The sequence below is a fragment of the Saimiri boliviensis genome, chromosome 9 (genome assembly GCF_048565385.1).
Source record: "Saimiri boliviensis isolate mSaiBol1 chromosome 9, mSaiBol1.pri, whole genome shotgun sequence".
NCBI classification, from domain to species: domain Eukaryota; kingdom Metazoa; phylum Chordata; class Mammalia; order Primates; family Cebidae; genus Saimiri; species Saimiri boliviensis.
The window spans coordinates 38,410,388-38,436,344 of record NC_133457.1 but is presented as its reverse complement, the minus strand read 5'-3'; the positions used below and the strand labels follow the sequence as shown (position 1 = coordinate 38,436,344).

The window sequence follows — 25,957 nt, the reverse complement described above, 5'->3', positions numbered from 1 at the left end:
TAATATGACAGGATAATCATTCCCTTGTCTAGGTTATGTTATATGGCAAATGATGATTATGTTATACTATATAAGACTCTGTCATATCATAATGGAGAGAGTAAGTAGCCCTAGGGAGATTCTAAGCTACTAGCTTTGGAGATGGCACGGGTCATCATCCTATGGCAAGGATCTGGGAGTGTCCTGCAGGAACTGAGAGGAGTCCTTGATAGCCAGCTAGCTACCACAGGAACTGAATTCTTCCAACAAAATAAGAGAGTATAAAAGCAAATTATTCCCCAGACACTCCAGAAAGGAGTGTAGTGTGGTTGACATCCAGACTTCACCGTGTATAGCCCTGAGCAAAGAATCTAGCCACACCATGTGAACTAATCAATGGGTGTTGTAAGTCACTAACTGACAACTTATATGAAGCAATAGAAAACCAATACAAGTCATAGGAAACTGAATTTTGTCAATAGCCTGAATGGTCTTAGAAGAGGACAATGTGCCAGAGATGGCATCATGTCCCAGAAAAAAACCTTGATTTAACCTGCAAGACTGAGCAGAGAACCCAGTTGCTCTGTGCCCAGACTTCTAACCTATAGAAACAACGAGATAAGAAATAGATAATTGTTTTTAGTTACTAAGTTTGTAGTAATTTGTAGTGAAGCAATATACAGTGAATATGTCCCTACCCCTCATTCACATGTCACACTGGAGGTAGACAGCTGTAAACACTGGGCATTGTTAAAACAGGATTAGATGTTGAGTATAAAATAGATAACACCAGTACCTTATTAGTATAATTATATTTTCTAAATCCACAAATATTACAGTTAAAGTTAATAAAGGAAAATCATAGTACTGTTCTAAAGAATATATGAAATTGAGGGTTATGAATGACAATTACTGTATCCAATTTGTTTCTCTATTTTCTTTTGGTTGCACAGATCAAGACAATTCTCACTCATACATATTTAATAATCATGCAGTCAATTTAATAATTGTATATTTTATAGACATGTATAAGCTTGAATAAAAAAAATAGACCACTGCAGAGCTGCAACCTCTGTGATCACTGATACAGTTACAAGACATCTAATTAAACACAAAGAAATGATTGATCTTTTAATACCAGGATTTGTATACAAATTTTTGTAGTTACACAATTAATGCAGTCTCTAGAGTGTTTCAATTTGATATGACATTTAAATGCACATACTGATTTTATTACAGCTAAAAAAGTAAATGAATATATATATTTAAAAATTAAATTTGAATTCAAGTTTTATGGAACATTTTTGTAGACACTTAGGGTTCCACAGAAAGTAATCGGAAAGCTCCTGCTTGATCTCATGAGTTCGTACTGACAACTGCTGAGCTTTTAGTATGGTTGACATTATCTGTGAGAAAGTCAAAAGGATTATTTTGTTTGTTTGTTAAGTACAGACAAATACCTTATCATAAGTTGTTGTGAGGCTAAAATCTCGGCGGGAGGTCTTGGTGGGAGACAGCAGTTCCTAAGTCTGTCAAGCTCATCTACAATTGCTTAGTTGGGAAGCCAAGCAGTGGTTTCTTGTACCTGGGATTCTGCATGTTTGTGGGCCGTGCATTGCTGGGACACCCTGGGGATGGAGTAGACAACTCTGATGCTCTTGGTTGGGAGCTGGTCTGGCCTTACCACACAGGGCAAATGGAGGTAACATGCTTTTTCAGACCCAGTGACTGAAGTGTTGAAGCATGAGGTATGAAGTATGAATATTTACACTAAGTGGGCTAGACAAAGACTATACTAGTTCCCTGCATGAGGGATATTTTATAATAATAGTAGAGTTATAAAAATGTTTCCTGGAAAATGTAACAATTTTAAACATATATGAATCTAACAGCAGAGTCCTAAAATTACACAGAATGAAGATGGACAGAATTGTGACGAGAAATAGATAATTCAACAATAATAACTGAGGACTTTAATAACCCACTAAAAAATAAAGTGGGTTGTCCCCACTCTAATGATACTGCAACAATTATATAGCAAATCAATAATATTTAGACAATGTAGATACGGACTAAAGATGATCAAATTTCTAGTCTAACTTTGATTTGAACTAAATCAGTTTTCTGAACTGTCCATTTAATATTTAAATTTATTGATTTAGGGCTCATGGATTCCTAGACAGTACATGCAGGCTTTTAGGGGTTTCACAATCATATAAAATAATATGCAAACTATTTTGTGAATGAAGGCATTTGGGGAAGGTGTGTTCATGGCTTTCACCAGTCTGTTAACATATATTCTTTTGAGGATGTGCTATGTACCAGGTGCTGGTCTAAGTGTTGGTTGACAGCTGAGAACAAGACAAAGTTGTATAGAACTTATAGTTCATTATCAATGGCGTAGGGTGAGACATTCAGACATGAAAAAAGTAACTGAGATTACTTTAAATACTGATGTGTGCTCTGAAGAAAATATAATAATGTGCCAGGCATTATCTTTGAAGGCCCTAATTTAACCATAGTAGCCAAGGAAGACTTCTCTTAGGTGATGACATTGGAGAAGGAAGGTACTAATGTCCTGAGATGGGAACAGATGCATTACATTCCAGGGGCTAAATTAAGCCCAGAGAGGTGGAGCACAGTGACTGAATGGAAAAGTAGAGAGAGATGATTTTGGAGTAGCAGGAGCCAGATCATGGAGGTCCTTGTAGGCCATGTTACAGGATTTAGAGTCTAGTAAACCAGTGGTAAGCCATTTGGAGGTCTTAGGCAGGATGTATTCTGACAACTGTGTGGAGAATGGAACACCAATTAGAAACTAATTTCCATGGCCCAGATGGGAGATGATGGTAAACTGGATAAAGAGAGGGAGAGAAGGGACTTCACAGAGCTTAACAAACACTAAGGCGAAGAGCCCTTTAAAATGGAAGTGTACCAGTCTGAATGTTATTAGAAGGTAAATTATGTCAACTTAAGTCCAGTGGGACACCAGTTCATATCATTCATCATTCCTTCATTGGGTCTGTAAGCTGTAGTTTAGAAAAAACCAGTGGAATGATATGAACAAAAGAGTTTACAGGTAGGAATCCAAGTAGAGTTTAAATCACCACTAAAGTAAATGAATGATAAAAGGTAACGTTAGCTGCTATAACAGACAATGCCCAGTTTCAGTGGCTTACTACAGTGAAAGTTTCTTTCTCATTCAGATTCTTCTTCAAGTAGTAACTCAGGAATGTGAACTTCTTCCATTGTTTGCCTCTGTCATTTCAGGGTTCTAAGCTTCCTCAAGGAGTGTGAGGATATGGAAAATCACACAGCATATTTTAGGAGCTAGGGCTGTAAGTGACTCATATCAATTCTGTTCCACATTCTGTCAGAATTCAGTCACATGGACCCATCTAACTGCAAGAGCATGGGAGAACTAGGATATGGGTGAGTGTTAGTAATCTCAGCTACAGTTGTTCAGAAATCATGCTCCTGCCATGCTCCAGCTGCCTATGGCTGGACTGCTCAAGAAGAAACTTGAATGTTTCATTTATTCTCTTAGCATCACTCCTATGGCCATTTGTCTTGATGGTAGATACGTTTCCTTTTCTTTTTGTTCGCTTTTTTTTTTTTTTTTTTTAAATTTTAACTACTGTCTGTCTGCATCAAAATAGTGTTCTTTGGTTTCTAGAAATTGGATCCCTATATATTTATTTTCTTTGGGGCACATGTTTGGGTTTTTCTGCACCCAATCATATCTGGCAAAGATATAGTCTAATCTTCTTTCCTAAGATCAACTTTGTGGAACCAAAGTATTATATAAGATAGAGCAGAGGTACCCAACCTGTTTGGCACCAGGGACTGGTTTCATGGAAGATAATTGTTCCATGGAACGGGAGGGGGATGGTTTTGGGATGATTCAAGCATATTACATTAATTGTGTACTTTATTTCTATTATTATTACATTATAATATAAAATGAAATAATCATATGACTCATCATAATGCAGAATCCGTGGGAGCCCTGAGCTTGTTTTCCTGCAACTAGATGGTCTCATCTGGGGGTGATGGAAGACAATGACAGATCATCAGGCATTAGATTCTCATAGAAAGCACACAACCTAAATCTCTTGCATGCCCAGTTCACAATAGAGTTTGTGCTCCTATGAGAATCTAATGCCATAGCTGATCTGACAGGTGGTGAAGCTCAGATGGTAATGCCAGTGATAGGGAGCAGCTGTAAATACAGGTGAAACTTTGCTTGTCCCTGCTCACCTCCTGTTGTGCAGCCCAATTCCTAACAGGTCACAGAATGGTGCCAATCTGTGGCCTGGGGAATGGGGACTCCAAATATAGAGGCCTTAGTTGCTGAACTGAGCATCTATTACCAAAACTCAATACCTGTACTGTCAATACAGTGTGAGCATTTAGAACCCACAGAGAGTCTAGAGACAGAGGTTTTAGGCTATATGTTTGTGTAACTTATGACTGGGCTGCTCTGTCTATTCTCTGTGTTGTGTAGTCTTTAATTATAAAAATAATATATGATTTGGCTGGGCGTGGTGGCTCATGCCTGTAATCCCATCACTTCAGGAGGCTGAGGCAGGCAGATCATGAGGTCAGGAGTTTGAGACTAGCCTGACCAACATGGTGAAACCCTGTCTCTACTAAAAATACAAAAATTAGCCAGTTGTGGTGGCAGCCGCCTGTAATCCCAGCTACTCAGGAGGCTGAGGCAGGAGAATCACTTGAACCCAGGAGGCGGAAGTTGCAGTGAGCTGAGATTGCGCCACTGCACTCTCTTATATATAAATTAATATATATTTCTCTCTATATTTATAATAATTACCAAATGCCCTGTACTTGTCAGACCTTCTTTTCAGCCCTTTACATGGATTATTTTAATCTTCACAGGAAATCTCTGAGGTAGATATTTTTGTGCTCACTGTTACAGTGAGGAAACTGAGGCACAGCAAGATTAAATTGTGTCAGAGTAATTATGGACTTCAGGACCGCAAATAAGATAACTTTCAGGGAATTGGAGAATCCTTTTGATACAATTTTTGCTTGTAAATTTTTGGAGAAAGTTTTTGTTAAAGATTCTATAATAAATTACACTTGTTATAGAATAGATTTGTTATAACAAATTATATTTGTTATAGAATAGAACTTTTCTATATTAAAGATTCAATAACAAATTAAATTTGCCTTACATCACTTCCCAGTTAGTTTCACAGGAAGAATAACATAAATGCTTTTTGGCTACATGGGCATGTATCTTTATAAGCACTCAAGATGCTTCCTGTTAGTTTCTTCAGTGATGCTTATTATACTGATAATATTGTTTCAGAGGAAGCCATGGGCTGAATAAACATGATACTTGTCTGAAGATCCATTGTACTCTTTGTATAATGTTTTTGAATACTTATATAAAGTCATTTATTCACAAGAACATCTTGCTTGCATTACCAAAATTATACTCTGCTGAAGAAATAGCTCATGACTCATGTGTAAAAGGATCATTTGTAAGTATTCTGGACAAGCTGCTGGTTTTCAGCTTGCATTTATTGGCACTTTTTAATTTAGGTGAGATCTGTGTGAAGTGGCTCTCTTAAAAATTATCATTGAGTTTATTTAGTCAGTAACACAGTCCAACACTTGTCAAATCCATTTACTACTATTTACACATGAGATATCTTAAAGAGGACTGGAAAATTATTAGTAGGCTATTCATTTTTCAAATTGTTCAAAAATGAGGTACTAAAACAGAAATTGATTCTTTTGCAATTTTATAGTTCCTCCTAAATCTTGGCTTATGTTCCCTCCTCTTGTATGTGGGAAACCTTCTTATAAGTGGTTATGAGCTTCTCTCAGGGATCATAAAAAGGTGGTCCAGCCCACAAGCTTTGTACGACCTCATATTTTGCCTAGCGTTTTACCAATTTTCAATGTGAAGTCCTTAAGTTGGGGTATTTCCATTGAAATTTCCCTTATCCCATTCGCCCTGGTTTTTATGACCCAGCTCATACGTTTACATGATGAACTAGGCCCCTGAAGAGCTTCCAGGACTGATATTCAGTATCTAAAAGGTGGCTCTCTAAATTCCTCTTTTTCAAAGATTCAGTGCCTTTTTTGCCCAGCTAATCAACCGGGCATATTTTAATATTTACCCAAACTCGATCACATCTAATAAAGACCCAGTTATATATATATTTATAGACAAAGCATTCTGTAGAATTTATGGATTAGCTGTTGGATTTAGAACCCATTAACAACAATCAAGATTTGGGCTGCAAATGTGGGCTAAGGGTTTAGGGCCTGTGGTATGCTTGGCCATTGACCCTATTCAAAATATTTATGCAACTTCTAATTTGATGCATGAATTTTTAATCACTATATGCCTGAGGGAAGAGTTTAGGGTTAAGATATTTACTTTATGATGCTTAGCACACTTTCTTATCACTCTAATTTTCATATAAACTCATAAGTGCTGAATAAAACAATAGCCCTCTAAGAGATTCTAAACCTGCACTGTCCAATAGGATAGTCACTAGCCACATACAGCTAATGAGCACTTGACCCTTGACTAGTCCAAATTGAGATGTTCTGTAAATGCAGAATATATATCAGATTTCAAAGACTTAATGTGAAAAATAGAATATACAATATCTTAATATTTTTTATATTGATTGCATGTTGAAAAGATACTATTTTGGATATATTGTGTTGAAAATACATTATTAAAATCAACCCACCAATTTCTTTTTCTCTTTTTAAATGTGCTGTTAGAAAATTTAAAATAACATATGTGGCTTGCATTTGTAACTTGCATTATATTTATATTGGTCGGCATTGATCTAAACAATGAACAAAGACTCTTATGACCCTAACATACACTGTTTAGCACAGACCACAACTGAGAAATAATTTCTTTTACTGGTCTTGGTAGAACTAAGTGTATTTGTCATAGAGCAGTCATAATTAAAATGTCAGTACATCCTCATTGAGTGAAGACACTTATTTCTTGTTTGAGTTCACTCATTCATTTTCCAAGATGCACACTTAAAAAGGATTACCCAAAATAGACTTAGTTGTACATGTTCTGGTGTCTGAAATAGTCTCATTGCTTTTAGTGAATTATAGTTGAGAAGCAGGAGGCACATGGTTTGTTTTGACAGCTAGGAATGCAAGAGACATTATAGTTTAGATTTAACATTCCATCTGCTGCATTTTGCAAGTAGAAGAGCTGAGTCTCAGTGAAGAGGGACCTGATAGAGTGGTGGTGGTTCTGTTTTATCCTATGTCTTCCTTTTTATTTTTAACTTACGAACTAAAAAAGAGACATAACAAACAACATCACTGTGCATTAGCAACCTTGCCAAATGTAACAGATGAACATACTTCTATTGAGTATCACTCAGTCTTAGCCAGTTGGATTGCTCATTGCCCTGCCTCAACTACTAGCAGAAGGCATATCTTTAAAGCTATAGACTCCACTTCTAATTGAAAAAGACCTGTGTCCTATAGGGATTACTAGAACAAATCGAAAGGAAAAGCCTGCTTTTTTTGCATCAGATTGAATACATTTCTGAGTGTTAGGTCCCTATAGAGTTCATAGGTGAAAGGAACTCAAAGTAGGGACTCAAAGGGTTTGTTTAACATTTCAGCAAACTAATAGCTTCTAAGTTCTAGTAACAGTTTCCTAACTAAATGGCTTTATGAACGAGGTTTATATCAACTGTCTTTGTATTTGTTGCCTTACTATATTGAAACACATTACATGAACTATCCAGTGTGGCAGAGTCTATTAGCTGTCCAACAAAATTTGTTCTCTTTTTTTTGTCATGGAGGGTTGTACCTAAAATGTGGATGGTCAGCTGAAGACTTAAGTTTTCCAAACTTCCTTGAAGTTATGTTTACCCACATAGGTTATTTCTCTTCATTAGGATGCAGGAGAAAGAGGTGTACCACTTCTGGGCCAAGCCCTAAGTTGATGAATGTGCCTTCCATACATACTCTTTCCTCTTGTAGTGAGCTGCAAAGGCAATGACTAGGTTGATCTTGGAAGTTGTAAATGTAGATCCCCCTTTCACCCTGCATCCCTGAATGACCACGTGGAGGAGAGACACTTGCCATCTGGGCAATTTTGTAAAAGAAGAATAAACTTATGGGTATTTGAGTCTTTTGGGATTTATTTGTTATTTATTTATTTAGATGTTTGGCATGCTCTAACTAGTATAAACTGTATTAGTTGTTATATTGGTAATTATCTGATTCAACAATAAGGAAATATCACAAATCACAAGTATACTTGTTGAGATAATTTTCTTTTCTCTCAGGACACACTTTTTATCTGTAACAGTTATAATCTTATTTCCTTTGTCTTTCATTTATGCTGGCTGTAGATGTTAGTTGTAGAAGTAGAGAATATCTGAACTGGAAAGGGGTCAATTAGTTCCAATCCTCATTTTACCAATGGAGAAATACCCATAACTTGCCTGCCTGATGTAACATGGCTAGCGAGTTGCAGGAATTGAACCAGAATTCAAGCTTCCTGTTTTTCATTCCAATATCTTTCCAATATATCTAAGAGGTATAAATAATTCCTTTTAACTTGCCATCTCTGATGGATTGGTAATGACTTTCCAGATCATTGTTTTCAATAGTATGAAGCCACGTCTGGCCCATGGAAGAGAAAAAGAGAGTAGAGACGATTACACGTTAATGCAGTCTCACACCAAGATATGTTCTGTGATGTATCTTGGCAGTATTGTAAAAGTGATAGTTTCATATATCTTTTTAACAGTGATAGTCTGAACTGAACATTCTGATAGTGTCATTATTGACAGAATTAACCTCCTAGTGTAATGAAATGAATGTAGGACTGAGTGGAAATCTGGAATGTAGCCTTAGTTTTTTTTTTTTTTTTCATTAACTTGACATTAAGTGCATCATCTTAACATGACTGAACCTGAATTTGCTCATCTGTAAGATAATGTTAAGGAGCAAAATTGTATTCCAGGTGTAAATTTTTGTTATTCTATGAGAAAATTTCAATGATAGCATGTAGTAAATATAGCTCTCTGCTCTTATAAATATATCTGTGTCTATCATTGTTCTCTCATATCTATCCATCTTCATCATCATCATCATCTGTCTATCATAACCTTTAAGATAAATATTAATCACATTAACAGGATACCAAAGTTTTAATATGACTAATTGTCATAATACATATTTATATTGAATTTTTATTTGTATTTTCACGTTTGATCTCTATGACCACTCTGTGAGGTTGGCAGAGCAGCAATCGCCTTTAGTTGGTTTTGATCCTTTTTTGTAACATGGCATGACAGGAACAAAGGGCTCCATTTACAGGTAATAGAGCTAAGGCTTGGGAAAAGATGACAAACTCTAAATCATTTAACACTTAAGTGAAGAAACTGAAACTTTATTTCAGACCAGGTATACATTTTCTCTGGATCATACTTCCTTCATAATCTCTGAATTCAAACAGTTGTACCTTACTTTGAAAAATTGTTATGGAGACTACTGTGGTGTTTTCAGGGTAATTCAGATTCTGAACATTTTGCGTTTTATTTAGTGAATGTTTGTTGCTGTTGTAGAGTCTTGTCATAGAGATTAATGGTTCTCTCCTCTGTCTTTAACAGTTGGAGTTACACTCTGCCACACTTCATCAGATGTTTATCTCAGTCCTAATTCTCTGCCTGTCCGTGCTTGGCTTAAGTTAACCCCTCCTATGAATCGCTGTGGATCTCTGCCACAGCTTTTCAACCTAGCTTTAGTGTGAACCTTGGATAGGAAATAATTCAGACTGCCTCATCAGTGGGACCAAGATGCTCCACAGAAGAGCATGGAGGATGTAACATCTGTACTGAATCAGAGATGGTTACTTACAAAAATAGACTTCATGTGCTTCCCCTTTTTGCTTCAGGGTTGTACCTTGATCAGGCAGCATTTAACAGCTGAGCTGTTGGATTGTGCGGTGAGCTCTGTACAACTGGTGTCTTTCACTACTGGAAAACCTTCAGATTGCTTTACAAGACAGTTATGGGTAGATTGTCTATCAGAGTAAATGGTTTGGAAAATGACTTTCAGGATTCTATCATCTTCCATTCAAAGGAAAGTCTCTGGTTTGTTTGATATCTCTTATAATGTTCTTTGGGACTAAATGTAGAAATATGGGCTCAATGTGAGCATGGTTAGGTGGTTTCTTACTGGATTATAGAGATGTTACTAAATGGATCAACCAGTTCTTAGGGGTAGTCTAGCTTGGGTCCCATTCTGCTAAATATTTTGATTTAAAATTTGGGTGAAAGATATATGTGTGTGTGTCTGTATATATATACATGTCTGTATATATATACATGTCTGTATATATATACATATGTGTGTGTGTCTGTGTATATATATGTGTGTGTGTCTGTGTATATATGTATATATATATGTATATATATATAATTTGCTTAACAAATTTTGGATGTGACAAGAAAATTAGAAGAACAGATAATATATTGTATGACAAGTTGTTCATTAAAAGTTATATTAAGGGTCTACAATAATCACCTGAAACTAACAAGATATAATTCCTGAATTTAGAGTCAGAAAATAAAATTCTTTGTGGATGTTCATGAAGAGGAAGACTCAGTTTAGCAGTACTTTGGGACAAAATATTTCAGTTGATTACAAGCTGAATAAAACTGAACAGTATGAATGCAACTCTTGGGGAGGCTGCTGCAGTCTGAAGGGAGTGCTGAGAGAATATGATGTTTGGACTTATGGGGATGATGGCTTCATTGTAATGTGTACTGGTCAGAACCCCTCAGGAATATTGGGTTTTATTTTTGATGCCATATTTTAAGTGGATATTGCTGAGTGAAATAAATTGGTTGCAATTCAAAGAACTGGGATGTCTAAACTGAACAAAGATAGTGATGATGAGATGTAGTAACTAGCATGACCATATGCTTGATTTCACCTGAGTCATTCCCCATTCATGCTTGGTTCTGAGTGTCTCATCTGGCTTAGCATCCATTCCACGTGTATTATTTTTACTTTTTTAGAAAGAAATTTATTTTGGAAAATGCTGTTGAACTGAAACTTTTAAATATAGCTCCCAGTATATTAAAAACTGATATTTGATTAATAAATACAAATTTTAAAATTATAATATTTTAATGCCACTTTTTATTACAAACTTGTCCCCATCTTGGGTAGTAAATTAATAACCATCTTCCTATCTGGAGGGTTCTCTTTTTGAGAGATTTACTCTTGTGTGAAGATTACTTATATGTAAGTCGCAGGAACGGACTTTGATCAACTGATGGATATTATAGGAAGTTCAGTTTCAGCTTAATGTAAGCTTTGTGCAGTGGTAGTCTCTCATCTCTGGGACAATTCAAGTGAAGCCTGATAACTGCTTGCATTCCAAGGATTTAAAAATACCTTATTATGGGCTGGGCATGGTGGCTCATGCCTGTAATCATAGCACTTTGGGAGACTGAGATGGGCAGATCACTTGAGGTCAGAAGTTCCATACCAGCCTGACCAACATGGTGAAACCCCGTCTCTACTGAAAATACAAAAAAATTAGCTGGGCGTGGTGGCAGGTGCCTGTAATCCCTCTGTCCTTACGGTCTTGGAGACAACAACCATGTCTTGCTCTCCAAGAGGCCTTATTTCAATCAATCAAGAGAACTTCTCATTGTCTAGATTCTGTTTCCTCCTCATGGAAGGGCAGAGTGTCTCTAAAATTTTAACCAACCCACATGTCTTTAACACTTGGTTATTTCACCAGTGAGAACCATTACTAAAATTTGTCGTGACATTTTACCAATAACACAAGCCACTAGTTTCACCAATAAAAACCCATTTATGATACTTGCTATGCTAATGTGCAAAGTATTTGATATTGATCAAGATGTGGTAATTCTTATAATTGCTCAATATGATACTAATCAAGAACCATTTGTAGTAGTCACTCCTGGAGCATGGCATTTCTTTCTTTGTGATTATTATTATTTTACTTTAAGTTCTGGGATACATGTGCAGAAATATGTAGGCTTTTTACATAGGTATACATGTGCCATGGTGGTTTGCTGCACCCATCAACCCATTAACTCTGTTTTAAGCCCCACACACATTACGTATTTGTCCTAATGCTCTCTCTCCCCTTGGCCCCCACCCCCCAACGCGTCCCAGTGTGTGATGTTCCCTTCCCTGTGTTGTGTTCTCATTGTTCAACTTCCACTTATGAGTGAGAACGTGTGGTATTTGGTTTTCTGTTCATGTGTTAGTTTCCTGAGAATGATGGCTTACAGCTTCATCCATATCCCTGCAAAGGACATGATCTCATTCTTTCTACAGCTGCATAGTATTCCATGGTATATATATGCCACATTTTCTTTACCCAGTCTATCATTGCTGGGCATTTGGGTTGGTTTCAAGTCTTTGCTATTGTGAATAGTGCTGCAGTAAACATACATGTGCGTGTGTCTTTATAATAGAATGATTTGTAATCCTTTGGGTAGATAGTAATGGGATTGCTGGGTCATATGGTATTTCTGGTTCTAGACCCTTGAGGAATTGCCACACTGTCTTCCACAATGGTTGAACAAATTTACACTCCCACCAGCAGTGTAAAAGCGTTCCTATTTCTCCACATCCTTGCCAGCATCTATTGTTTCCTGACTTTTTAATAATCATTGTGCTGACTGCCCTGAGATGGTATCTCACTTTGGCTTTGATTTGCATTTCTCTAATAACCAGTGATGAGCTACTTTTCTTTTCTTTTCTGTCTTTTTTTTTTCTGATAAATTTGTTTAAGTTCCTTTCAGATTCTAGATATTAGACTTTTGTCAGATGGGTAGATTGCAAAAATTTTCTCCCATTCTGTAGGTTGCCTGTTCACTCTGATGATAGTTTTACTGTGCAGAAACTCTTTAGTTTAATTAGAGCCCATTTGTCAATTTTTTGCTTTTGTTGCAAGTGCTTTTGGTGTTTTAGTCATGAAGTCTTTGCCCATGCCTATGTTCTGAATGGTGTTGCCTAGTTTTTTTTTTTTTTTTTTTTTTTTTTTTTTTTTCTAATGGGTTTGGGTTTTACATTTAAGTCTTTATTCCATTTTGAGTTAATTTTTGTATAAGGTGTAAGGAAGGGTCCAGTTTCAGTTTTTTGCATATGGCTAGCCAGTTTTCCAAGCACCATTTATTAAATATGGAATCTTTCCCCATTGCTTGTTTTTGTCAGGTTTCTTGAAGATCAGATGATTGTAGATGTGTGGTGTTATTTCTGAGGTCTCTGTTCTGTTCCATTGATCTATATATCTGTTTTGGTATCAGTACCGTGCAGTATGGCACTTCTAATAGAATACCTGCTTATCTCCCCTAAAGTTTGAATCCTCAGTCAGGGCAACTGGCTGCCTCTAGATTTAAAGCATAAACTCATAATATCATGATAACCTTGATGAATTATTTTTTAAAGTAAATTTGCAGACATTGTAATACTAATGTTGTTAGACCTGAGCCCCATTCAGTAGACTTGGATCTATCTTTTTTTGCGTGACTGTTGTTGGGTTCATTCTTCATGTTGGTCATTGCCTTTGGTTTTCTCATTAACACTAATTAACCTAACATTGCATCTAGGTTCCTCTTGGCCTGTTCTGTCTTTCTGAAGCTATGTCTCCATCCAGACATGCTAGATAGAATGTATGTGAGCTTACATTGAACTGGAATTTTGTATATGCTCACTGAGATATGATTGTGGTAGATTATTGGTCTTCACCCATCCTGGAGATGAGCGTCCAGGTGCTTCCCAGTTGCATAACTCCTCTTGTTGTTCATATGTAGTATTTACTAACCCTGATATGAGAAGCATGTGATGAGGAGGGTGTATGGGGCAAAGTCTCACTAAATGACAAGGCAGTATTTGAGATGTAGCTTTTAGGTTTTAAAAATGGTTTATTAAAATATAATTGGCAGAAGATGAGCTGTGCATATTTAAAGGGTACATTTTCATAAGTTTTGATGTAAGTGTGCATCCATGAAACTATCACCACAATCAAGATAATGAAGATATCATCATGTTGCCATCATGTCCTTTTGCAATCTTATCCTGTCACCTTTCCCTCCCTCACCCCTAACCCCAGGCAACAACTGATCAGCTTTCTGTCTCTATATCCTATATTCTCATTTTCTAGAATTTTATACGAAGCAATCATACAATATGTACTCTTTTTTAACTGTTTTTCGTCACTCAGCATACTTATATTGAGCTTCACTCATGTTGCAGTAGGAATCAACTGCTATTGCATGTAGCAGATTCATTTTCATTAATGAGGAGAATTCCATTGTGCAGATATACTAGTTTGTTTATTTATTCACTTGCTGATGGACAGTTGGGTTGCTTCCAGCTTTTGGCTATCATAAATTAATTTGTTATGAACATCAGTGTATAGTGTTTGTGTGGACATATGCTTTCTTTTCTCTTGGTAAAATACCTAGGAATGGAATGGCTGGATCATATGGTAGTGTTTGCTTAACTACTTAAGAACCTGTCAAATTGTTTTGCAGAGTGGATATACCATTTTACATTCTACTCATCTTCCCAGAATGAAGTCAGTTCCAGCTGTGTTTTTTCGAGACCCAATAACATGAAGCAGACAAACTAGAAAGAAGGGAATTTATTACTGTAACTGGATACAGGGAGAAGGCCAGAGATAATTCCACCAGACCAACTCAAAGTGTTACAATTTTCTTAGTCTTTAGATAGATTGGGGTTATGTGCCTACAGTATAGCGTTCACCTAAGTCTATTGGTAACCAATTTTGTTTCAACTAGAAGGTCAGAATTAAAAAATGCTTGCCAAGTCTGATTAAAAGGGCCCCAGTATGTACTGTTCAAGGCCTGTCTACTGTGGTATCAGAGTGATTATTTCTACCTTATCTCTTTTACAGCTTGGTCTAGAGAGCTGCCTTAGACTCTCCAGTGAATCTATTCAAACAGCTGCCTCTGTTACCTTGACTTGTCTCAGATTTTGTCAACCCGAGACGTGTTCTGGCACTAGGAATGTAAAACTATTTCTATTATTTTGGCTTGCTCCAGCAAGGGAGAAGCCCATGCAAGGCTCCTACTGACTATGTGTTTCATTTCTAGCTTTGATGTTTGGGCACCAATTTCCCTAGGTTTAACTATTTGCTCAATGTTAAGGCGGCACTATGAAAATTTTTCTGTATAACTGTGGTGCTCTGCATGCCCACCTGTGTGATTGCCAGGAAGAATTGGCTGGCCACACCAGCAATATGCAATTCTTTTTTTTTTTTTTTTTTTTTGAGACGGAGTTTCACTCTTGGTGCCCAGGCTGGAGTGCAATGGCGCTATCTCGGCTCACCGCAACCTCCACCTCCTGGGTTCAGGCAATTCTCCTGCCTCAGCCTCCTAAGTAGCTGGGATTACAGGCACGCGCCACCATGCCCAGCTAGTTTTTTGTATTTTTAGTAGAGACAGGGTTTCACCATGTTGACCAGGATGGTCTCGATCTCTCGACCTCGTGATCCACCCGCCTCGGCCTCCCAAAGTGCTTGGATTACAGGCTTGAGCCACCGCGCCCGGCCCAATATGCGATTCATTATAAATTTTTCATGAATTGTAAATACAATATAAGAAGCACAATTTGTATTTTTTTCCTAAGTTGTGCTTCCATTTATTCACTTTACAGTATTTTTTGAAGAGCAAAATTTTTAATTTTGAGGAAATCCAGTTTGTTTTTATATGGATTGTGTTTTTGATGTGGTATCTAGAAAATCTTTGCCTAAGCTAAGAGAAAAGAAAAGTTTTCTCCTAGAAGTTTTACAGATCCATTTGAATTATTTTTTGCACATTTCTATGTGGTTGGCATATGAATTCTTTTCTGTGTGTGTGTGTGTGTGTGAGTGGACATCAATTTTCCGAGCATCATTTGTTGAAAAAACTGTCCTTTCTACACTGACTTCTCTTTGCATCTTTGTGAAAAGCCAACTGCCCTAAATAGGTGAGTCTGTTTTTGCACTTTTCATTCTGTTTCACAGATACATTTGTGTACCTTTATGGTAGTCCTACTATTTTGATTATTGTAGCTTTATAATAAGTTTTGAAATGAGAGAGTGTTAATTCTCCAACTTTGTTCTTTTCCAAGTTGTTTTGGCTCCTCTGAGTCCTTAGTGTTTCCATATGAATTTAAGACTGTGTTTGTCAATTTCTGCATTGCTGGGATTTTATTGAGATCATATTGAACCTATAAATCAATTTGAGACAAATGACATTTAGTCTTTTGACACATAAATTCAATATATATTTCATATATTTCCTTTGTTTAAGTCTTTCTTAATTTCTCTCAGTAATGTTTAAAGTTTTTAATGTTTTAAATAATTTTTTGTGATTCATCCGTAATTATTTAATATATTTTAATGCTATATAAATAACACTAATTTTTAGTTTCAGTATCTGAGTTTTCACTGCTAGTATACAGAAAAACATTTTTTTTTTTTTTTGGTGTATTTGAGACAGGGTCTCACTCTGTGGCCTGGGCTGCAGTGCAGTGGTGTGATCATGAGTCACTGCAGCCTTGACCTCCTGGGCTCAAGAAATCCCCACTTCTCATGGTCCTATTCACGTAGCTGAGACTACAGTTCTATGCCACCAAGCCTGGCTAATTTCTTTTTTTTTGGAGAGTCAGTGCTTCACTATGTTGCCCAGGCTGGTCTTGAACTTCTGAGCTCAAGCAGTCCTCTTGTCTCGGCCTCCCAAAATGCTGGGATTACAGGTATGAGCCACCGTGCACAATTTAGTTTTGTTTATTGGCACTTTATTTAATTCACTTACTAATTCTAGTAATTTCTTGTTTGTCAGTTCCACTGGATTTTCTGCAGAGAATCATGTTATCTTTGGATAAAGACAGTTTTACTTTTTTCTTTTCTACTTGGATGTATTTTATTTATTTGTTTTGCCTTACTGTACCAGCTGGGACCTCCGGTACAGTGCTGAAGAGAAGCCGCGAGGGTGAAAAGCCTTGTCTTTTTCCTTCTCTATGGGGAAAATAATGCAGTTTTTTATTGTGTCATTAAAATACAAATAAAATATTAGTTTTGAGTATTTGTCAGGTTGATGAAGTTCCCCTCTATTCCTACTTTGAGGAGAGTTCTTATCATGGAAGCTAGATTTTGTAAAATAGTTTTAGTGTTTCTTGGGATAAATATATGTTTTTTCTTATTTTAGTTTGGTAATGCGGTAATTTATATTATCGATTTTCAAATGTTAAACTGACTTTACATTCTTAGGATAAGATTATACTTCATTGTGATGTTATTTTTATATCTTTCCATTTAATTTTCTAAATTTTTTATTTGAATTTTCACTTTCATATTCATAAGGGATATTGAACCATATATTTTTTAAAATTTAAATAATGCCTTTATTTGGTATTAAGATAATACTGGCCCCATAGAACAAGTCAGAAACATTTTTCCTTTTCAGTTTTTTGAAAAAAGTGTATGTAGAATTGGTATTATTTCTTTTTTGAATTTTTAACAGAATTCTCCAATAAAGCCAAGTGAGTCTGAAGTTTTCTTTGCAGGAATGCTTTAACCTATAAACTCAATAGATATAATAATTTTTTGTTAATAGATATAATGCTATCAGGCTATGTCTTCCTGAGTATAGCTTAGTACTTTGTCTTTCATGGAATTTATCCATTTATTCTGTATTGCTGAAGTTATTTGCATAAGGTTGTTCAAAATGTTATCTTACTCTCTTTTTTTTATCTGCAGAATCTTTGGTGATGTAACCTCTTTCATTCTTGATATTAAAAATTTGTATTTTCTCTCTTTTTTTCATGTTTGTCCAGAAGTTGTCAATCTAATTAATCTTCACAAGTAACTATTTGTTTTATTGACTTTCTCTCGTTTTCCCTTTTCTATTTCATTGATTTCCCCTCTGATCATTACTATTTCCTTTCTTTCACTTACTGTTAATTTAATTTACTCTTCTTTTGCTCGTTTCTTAAAGAAGCTTAGTTTGTTTGAGACCATTTTTCTTTCCTAAAACAGGCAATAGGTATTGTGGATTTCTCTTCTAAGTACTACTTTAGCAGTATCTGACGAATTTTGATATGTTACTTTTTAAATTCAGTTCAGAATTCTAATTTTCATTTTGATTTCTTCTTTGACCCATAGGTAATTTAGAAGTATATAATTTGGTTACAAGTATTTGAGAATTTCCATATATCTTTCTGTTAATGATTTACAATTTGACTCATTTGTGATAATAATATATTTTTATAACTTGAATTTTTTTAAGTTTATTGAGACTTATTTTATGATTTAGAATGTGTAAATGTTTTATATGCATATGAGAATAATTTTTTGGTGAGGTGCTCTATAAATATCAGTTAGGACAAGTTGATTGACAGGGTTTATAAAGTCTTCTGCACTTTTATTGTATTTTTGTCTACTTGTTCTATCAATTAGTGAGAAAGGAATATCTGGGTATAATTGTGGATTTCCGTATTCTTCATACTTCATGTGAAGTTCTTGCATTATAGATTTGTAAGTTGTTGTTAGTTATATAAACACTTAAGGTTATTATGCCCTTTTAATGAATTGATCCTTTATCATTATAAAATAAACTTTTTCATTACTGCTTGTATTCTTTGCTCTAAAATTTACATGGTCTCATATAAATATAGCCATTCCAGCTTTCTTTAAATAACTTCCAGCATGGCATATCTTATGCTGTTTACTTTTAGCTTATTTGTATCTTCATATTTAAAGTATGTTTCTTATAGGCAGCATGTAGTTAAGTCTTGCTTTTTTATTCAATATAATAATCTTTGTCTTGTGATATGGGTATTTAGACTAGTTATAGTTGATATGGTTACTGATATGGCTGAGTTTAAATCTGTCATAGTAATTGTTTTCTATTTGTCTTTTTCTTCCTTCTTTTCACTGTTTCCACCTTCTTTTGAATGGATTGAATATATTGTTATGGTCCCATTTAATTTTCTTTGATGGTTTCCTAGCTATAACTTTTGTTTGATTATTTTAGTAGAGTTTATAGTAGACATTTATAGCTCATTATAATTTACCTTTAAGTGGTGCTGTATAATTTTGTGCATCTTATAAGATTCTTTCAGCAACATCTTTCTGATTTTCTTCTGGCATTTGTACTATCATTGTCATGTGTTTTACTTTTATATATATTATAGTCCCATACTACATTGTTATTATTTTTGTTTAAACAGTCCATAATGTTTTAAATATTTTTTGATGCATTAAATATTTTTTTAAATACAGTTTTTGAGCTCTCAGACTATGATTTACCTTTGTGTAGCTTTCCTCATGTTTCTTTTTTTCTTTTTCTTTTTTCTTTTTTTTTTTTGAGACGGAGTTTCGCTCTTGTTACCCAGGCTGGAGTGCAATGGTGCGATCTCGGCTCACTGCAACCTCCGCCTCCTGGGCTCAGGCAATTCTCCTGCCTCAGCCTCCTAAGTAGCTGGGATTACAGGCACGCACCACCATGCCCAGCTAACTTTTTGTGTTTTTAGTAGAGACGGGGTTTCACCTTGTTGACCAGGATGGTCTCGATCTCTCGACCTCGTGATCCACCCGCCTCGGCCTCCCAAAGTGCTGGGATTACAGGCTAGAGCCACCGCGCCTGGCCCTCATGTTTTTTGTGTGTGGTGTTTGCTATGCTTCTTGGAGCTGTGGGTTTATAGTTTTCATCAAATTCGGAAAACTTTTGGCTATTTTGTCTTCAGATTGTTTTTTCTGTCTTCCTCTCCTTTTCTTTTGGGACACTGATTTTATGTTTATTAGACCATTTGAAATTTCCTCATGGTTTATTGCCTTGAATTGTCTTTTTTTCCTCTGTGTTTCAGTATGGGTAGTTTCTATTGCTATGTCTTCAAGTTCACTAATCTACTCTCTTACAATGTAGTTTTGTACTGTACTTTATCTTACTGCTTCTACCCTTATCACTGACTCTGTATTTTTCCAGCCATGGAACTTTGCTTCACTTCTTTCTCTTTCCCCAACCACCAGTAATACATCACAATACACCAGTGCATAAACTCTTTGGAGAGGAACTGTAGAGAATTACCCCATGGTTCAGCAAGAAAATTAAAAATGAATAGTAACATAATTATCTTTTAAGTTCTTTATCACTGTGCCACTGGGGAGGTTTTCATCAGGTACGTTTTTTTCCTAGCTCTCCTTCCTTATACCAAAAATTGTTACTGAGGTCCCCTTAGTTCTCAGACCTTTGCTCACTTCTCCTTGGCTTCTTCCAAACCTTGCATATTTAAAGAAACTGCTATTCAAATGCTCTGAATATACCTATACACTCTAGGTACCTATGTAGGGGCATTGTTAAAAATATTTAACAACCAAATACAGAAACAATGCCAGATATTTCATACTGAGTCAATATTGCTGGTTGAAGATGAGAGAGGTAATAGAGGAGGATCTGAGGATGCTTAGGCTGTGGGAGGGTATGGGCGGGAGGTGGGTGGTCAGCATGCAGTTATTTGTAAGCTGGTAGGAAAGTATTTTAATGTTTTAATGAGTGTGACACAGCTGTTAAAGTACCTATCCATGAATATTAGGTCTGTCATGACTCAAAGCACAAGCAATGTCATGAAATTACTGGGTTTCTTTGATTATGTGTAAACTCTTAGGCAGGGCTTTCTCATCTAATCCTCTCTATTTGCCAAAGGCAGAGAATATAAAGATTTATTTTTATTGTATCCAGAGCCAGTCTTTCTAGGAACATTTTTTCCTGGTCAAATTACAAGTTTATAAATCACATGAATAATCAGATTGAGTGTTTATTTTTTATGATTATAGCAATTTAAAAGTCAAAGCTATGTAATGATGTATTTAGGCTGTCATTCAGGATCTTCTCCTCACCAAGATGTCCTCTAATCTTTAGAACACCACCTAGTGGACCAATTTGAATTACAATTTCTACCTGTGTGTTTCTTCATTTAGGATGAAATAACAGTAAGAAAAACTATCAAAGTAAATGTATTCTTACCTTTGTCACTTTCTTGTTCTTATTTTGATAATTTAGAAATTAGTTAGATTTAGCAGAGCTAACCTGTTACTTATAAAGAAATTTATTTTCTAAATACCCTGGAATTTTCAGAATCTGGCCTCATTGACTTTAATTTTTAGTAATCCAGCATTTTCTAAGAATGCAAAATAAGTTTCTATAATTAATGGGAAAATTCTTTCTCAACTGTTGCTTTAAAATATTTCTTAAATATTTCTAGTCTCCAGATACTGTTCTAATTCACCGATGCTTAAGATGACAATGAACAATTGTCTAAAGACTGAATGACAATGTAGTTACCCAAGATGTAATTTATCCGAACCTAGGAATTTAAACACATCTTCTTTGAATAATTTTTTTTCATTCATTTCAACTCTGTTTTACTTGTTTAATTTTCAGTTTAATGCATTTTGAAATAATGTGAACTTGGACAAATTATACTCTTTTATTTCAGTTTCATCTGTAAAATGGGGTAAAATATCTACCCATTATAGGTGGAAACCCTGGGCAAACTATAAAATGTAAGTAATTATTATTTTAAAGATCTGTAAAATTATCTGACCTTTTTATTGCTCTTATTGTAATTATTTTCCCTTTAAAGAGACACACTTAGTCATTTTCAAATGATTGCCTGCATTTTTGTAATTTACAAGGAGTTATTATAGTACTTCATTGGGAGGAATAAAACTTAAAAAATTTACTTCTGCAAGTTTTGATAGCTTTCTGTTATCCATATAGTTTGTATTTACTTTCATTTTGAGTCAATATTTTGAGTGACATTAGGGAATAAGTAAATACAACTGATTTCTCAGCAATAGAAACTATGCTGACTGTTCAAGAAAAAGTGGACTTTACAGAGAATCTTTGAAAATAAAAGAGGAAAAACGATTCCCTTGACTCTGGGTTATTAGAACTGATAAATCTTAAAATCTCAGACAAACCCATAAACACTGCACAATGAAATGTGCATATCACCTAGATTGGAATTATTTTAAAGTGCATTACTTTTTTGTTTGATTGTCAAGGTTGCAAATCCATTTGTCTTGCTTCCTGCTTTTTCTCTAACCATCAAAAATCTATATTCATACAGAAATGGCAAGCTCCAGAATTTTTTTAATTTCAGAAGAGAGAGAATTCTGTGATTTTCTGTAATAGTGTTATTGATTTTGTAAAAATCAAAAGTTTTCATTCACTGAAAAAGGATTACTTTTTCTTAAGGGTGTGAAAGAATGAGCCATAAACCTGAAGTCAGTTCACACTGAAATCATTTTTTGGTTATTCTTTGGCATGTGTTCAATACCCACCTGGGCTGCATTACTAAAAGTGAGTGTTGCATATGAATGCAAATTTTAAAATGTTTGCTAAGTCTGTAAGTTTGTTTTGTTAAAGTCTGTTCATTTGTCTTACATTTCTACTTGAAATGAAAGGCTAGCAATAACTTCTATAATTTTATAATTTCTACCAAATGAATAATGTACTATAACACCCTTTTGGGGTATGTGTACCCAGATCAGTATTTAATATGCATTTAAGATAATATTCTACAATTAAACATCTGCAAAGAGAAAATATAACTTTGCTAAGTAGGCCCAGCTTGCAGTTAATACTCAAAGCCAATAAAATCACAAGGAAATCTGGTTTTGTGAGCAGTATAATTCATACACTTAGTTAATAAAGGATAAATTAATAAGCTTAAAAGTGCTTTCAAATTACTGTCACAAACTAAAAGTGGTGACCACAAATTAATAGGACTTCTACAAATATGGCAGAATTTCAAGTGAGTATCATTTCCCTTAGAGTGTTCACTTTGGGAGACCCTGCAGTAATTGTGATACTGGTGTTTCTCCTGAGTATATTTTGTGACTGATCTTGGAAGCACTATCTTTTGAGTGTTGACTTCCACACCCACCCCATCCTCAATCCCCACTCAGTTTCTAAATTATCTCCAGTGGTGGCAAAGGGTTATCCTTTGCAGGTGAATTTATCCTTTGGAGAAAGCCAGGTGTTAATCAGAACCAATTTCACCGACTTGTAATCACATCCGAGGTCCTGTATTCTGTCTTCTGGTGACATTGTCTTTCACATTTTGATATTCCTGGAGTGATGCATGGAAAATCCTGGGCCCTCCACAGAAGCTTGTGAGATTGTCAGCAATATGTGAAGTCATGAATTGGTCTGACTTCATGATGTGACATGTGACTGTTCAGGCAAGTGATTTAGAAGGAGAAAGACTTATGTGCAACTACTAGCTCACTTGCTGGCTTTGTGACTTGGGGCCTTTTGGAATTTTAAATTGTGTAAAACATCATTTCTTTTCGTCTGGAACATGGGACAAATAATACCTACTTCATCCAGCGGTTGTGAAAGACTATATTAAAATGTGTAAAATGGTTTTTCTAGTGCATGGCACATGGTGAAGTCTCAGTGATTGGCAATTATTATAATTTTCTCTGAAGATAGTTGACAAAAAGGAGTTACAAAATGTTCTGGGCCAAAGCTATATATAGGCGAAATTGCCACAGATAAGGCTACAAAGGGGAGACTAATTTAAAAAATTTTATTTTTAATTTTTATGGATACATGGTGAGTATTTATATTTATGAAGTACATGAGATTTTTGTTTGTTTGTTTGTTTGTTTGTTGAGGTGGAGTTTTGCTCTTGTTGCCCAGGCTGGAGTGCAATGGTGCGATCTCGGCTCACTGCAACCTCTGCCTCCTGGGTTCAAGTGATTCTCATGCCTCAGCCTCCCTAGTAGCTAGGATTACAGGTGTCCATCACCATGCCCAGGTAATTTTTGTATTTTTAGTAGAGAGGGGGTAATACCATGTTTCAACATGTTAGAAAAGGCTGATCTCAAACTCTTGACCTTTAGGTGAGCCACCTGCCTTGGCCTCCCAAAGTGCTGAGATTATAGTCGCAAGCCACCATGCCTGACCTACATGAGATATTTTGATACAGGCTTACAATAAATATATAATAATCACATTCAGCTAAATAGGGTGTCTATCATCTCAAGCATTCTTCATTTCTTTGTGTTAAGAACATTCCAGATGTACTTCCTGTTATTCTAAAATGTCCAACAAATTATTGCTGACTTTAGTCACCCTGATGTGCTATCAAATACTAGATCTCATTCATTCTAACTATATTTTTGTGCCCATTAATCATCTATACTTCCTCACCCCTAACCCTTCCCAGCCTCTCATAACCGTCATTCTACTCTCCATCTCCATGAGTTCAATTGTTTAAATCTTTAGCTCCCACAAATGAATGAGAATATGCAGTTTGTCTTTCTATGTCTGGCTGATTTAACTTAACATTCTCTAGTTCTATCCATACTGTTGAAAATCACAGGATCTCATTCTTTTCATTGCTAAATAGTATTCCATTGGGTATATGTCACACATGTCCTTTATCAATTTGTTGCTGAACATTTGGGTTGATTCAAAATCTTGGCTATTGTGAATAGTGCTGCAGTAAACATAAGAGTACAGATATTTTTTCAATATACTGATTTTTTTTTCTTTTGGGTATGCACCTAGTAGTAGGATGGCTGGATCATATGGTAGCTCTATTTTTAGTTTTTAAAAGAACCTACAAATTGTTCTTCATAGTAGCTGTACTATTTACATTTCCAACAACAGTGTGCAAGGGTTCCCTTTTCTCCACATTCTCACCAGCACTTGTTATTGCCTGTCTTTTGAATAAATGTCATTGTAACTGGGATGAGATATGTCTTGTATTTTTGTTGTGCATTTCTCTGATGGTAATGTTGAGCACCTTTTCATAGAGGGAGACTAATTTTTTCTTTCTTTTCTCTTTTTCGAGACAGAGTCTCACTCTGTCACCAGGTACCAGGCTGGAGTGCAATGGTACAATCTCAGCTCACTGCAACCTCTGCCTCCCAGGTTCAGGCAATTCTCCTGCCTCAGCCTCCTGAGGAGCTGGGACCACAGGCATATGCCGCCACGCCCAGCTAATTTTTGTGTTTTTAGTAGAGACGAGGTTTCACCACGTTGGTCAGGATGGTCTCAATCTCTTGACCTCATGATCCACCCGCCTTGGCCTCCCAAAGTGCTGGGATTACAGGCTTGAGCCACCGTGCCCAGCCCCAGAGGGAGACTAATTTTTACATGTAGCTTTTGAAATCAGTTTCACTAAGTTAAACTCACCTTCTATGTAGCCTTCTAAGTGACTCTTCTTAAAAGGAGCACATGTTCATTTGACTGTATTTTGGAATCAGCCTGTTAAAAAATAAATTTTATTGTTGTTTTAGTAACAACATCATATGGCCTATATGATTTATTTTTAGTCTTATCTAAGGAAGAAATAGGAATCTCTTGTTGAAGAAAGGATGAAAGATTTTCTTTAGAAAGATTTCTGATCATTTCTTATTCTGACATATACCGTGACAAGGTCGTTAGTTTGTTGTGACTAATTGGAGGTTTTTGGTCATGCATCCATTTTTCTTTCAGATGCTGTTGTTTCTTAAAAGCGCAATTGTGTTCAAAACATGACCAATGTATTTTTAGAAATGTTGCAATGCCCTTGGTTGGTGATTATGTTGCCATCCTTTTCTGTTTCCTGTTTCTCCCTCATGTAGTTGAAACACAGGTTTTTCACATATCGGTCGGATTCCTTAATTGCTGATAGATAAATATTCTCATTGCTGTTCTGAATTTGGTACTTTAAACATCATAAACATTTTACTAATGAAGTGGCATGCCACAGATTAGGATTGCCAAAGATTAAAAGTAGAAATGATAGAGTGGAGAAGAGGAGATGCTGATCTTTACTAACTTTGGTGAGTAAGCAGCTACAAGCATCTAATGAGTAGTTTTAGGATAAATAATGTATGGTTAACTCTATCTTGAAAAAGAGTTTTAGA

The 25,957-nt window shown here is 35.7% G+C and overlaps 1 long non-coding RNA gene across 2 annotated transcripts in view; it reads left to right on the top strand.

Annotated features, from left to right (window-relative positions):
- Positions 1–25,957, top strand: part of LOC141585624 (uncharacterized) — a 361,964-nt gene that overhangs the window by 227,067 nt on the left and 108,940 nt on the right. The window lies entirely within an intron of this gene.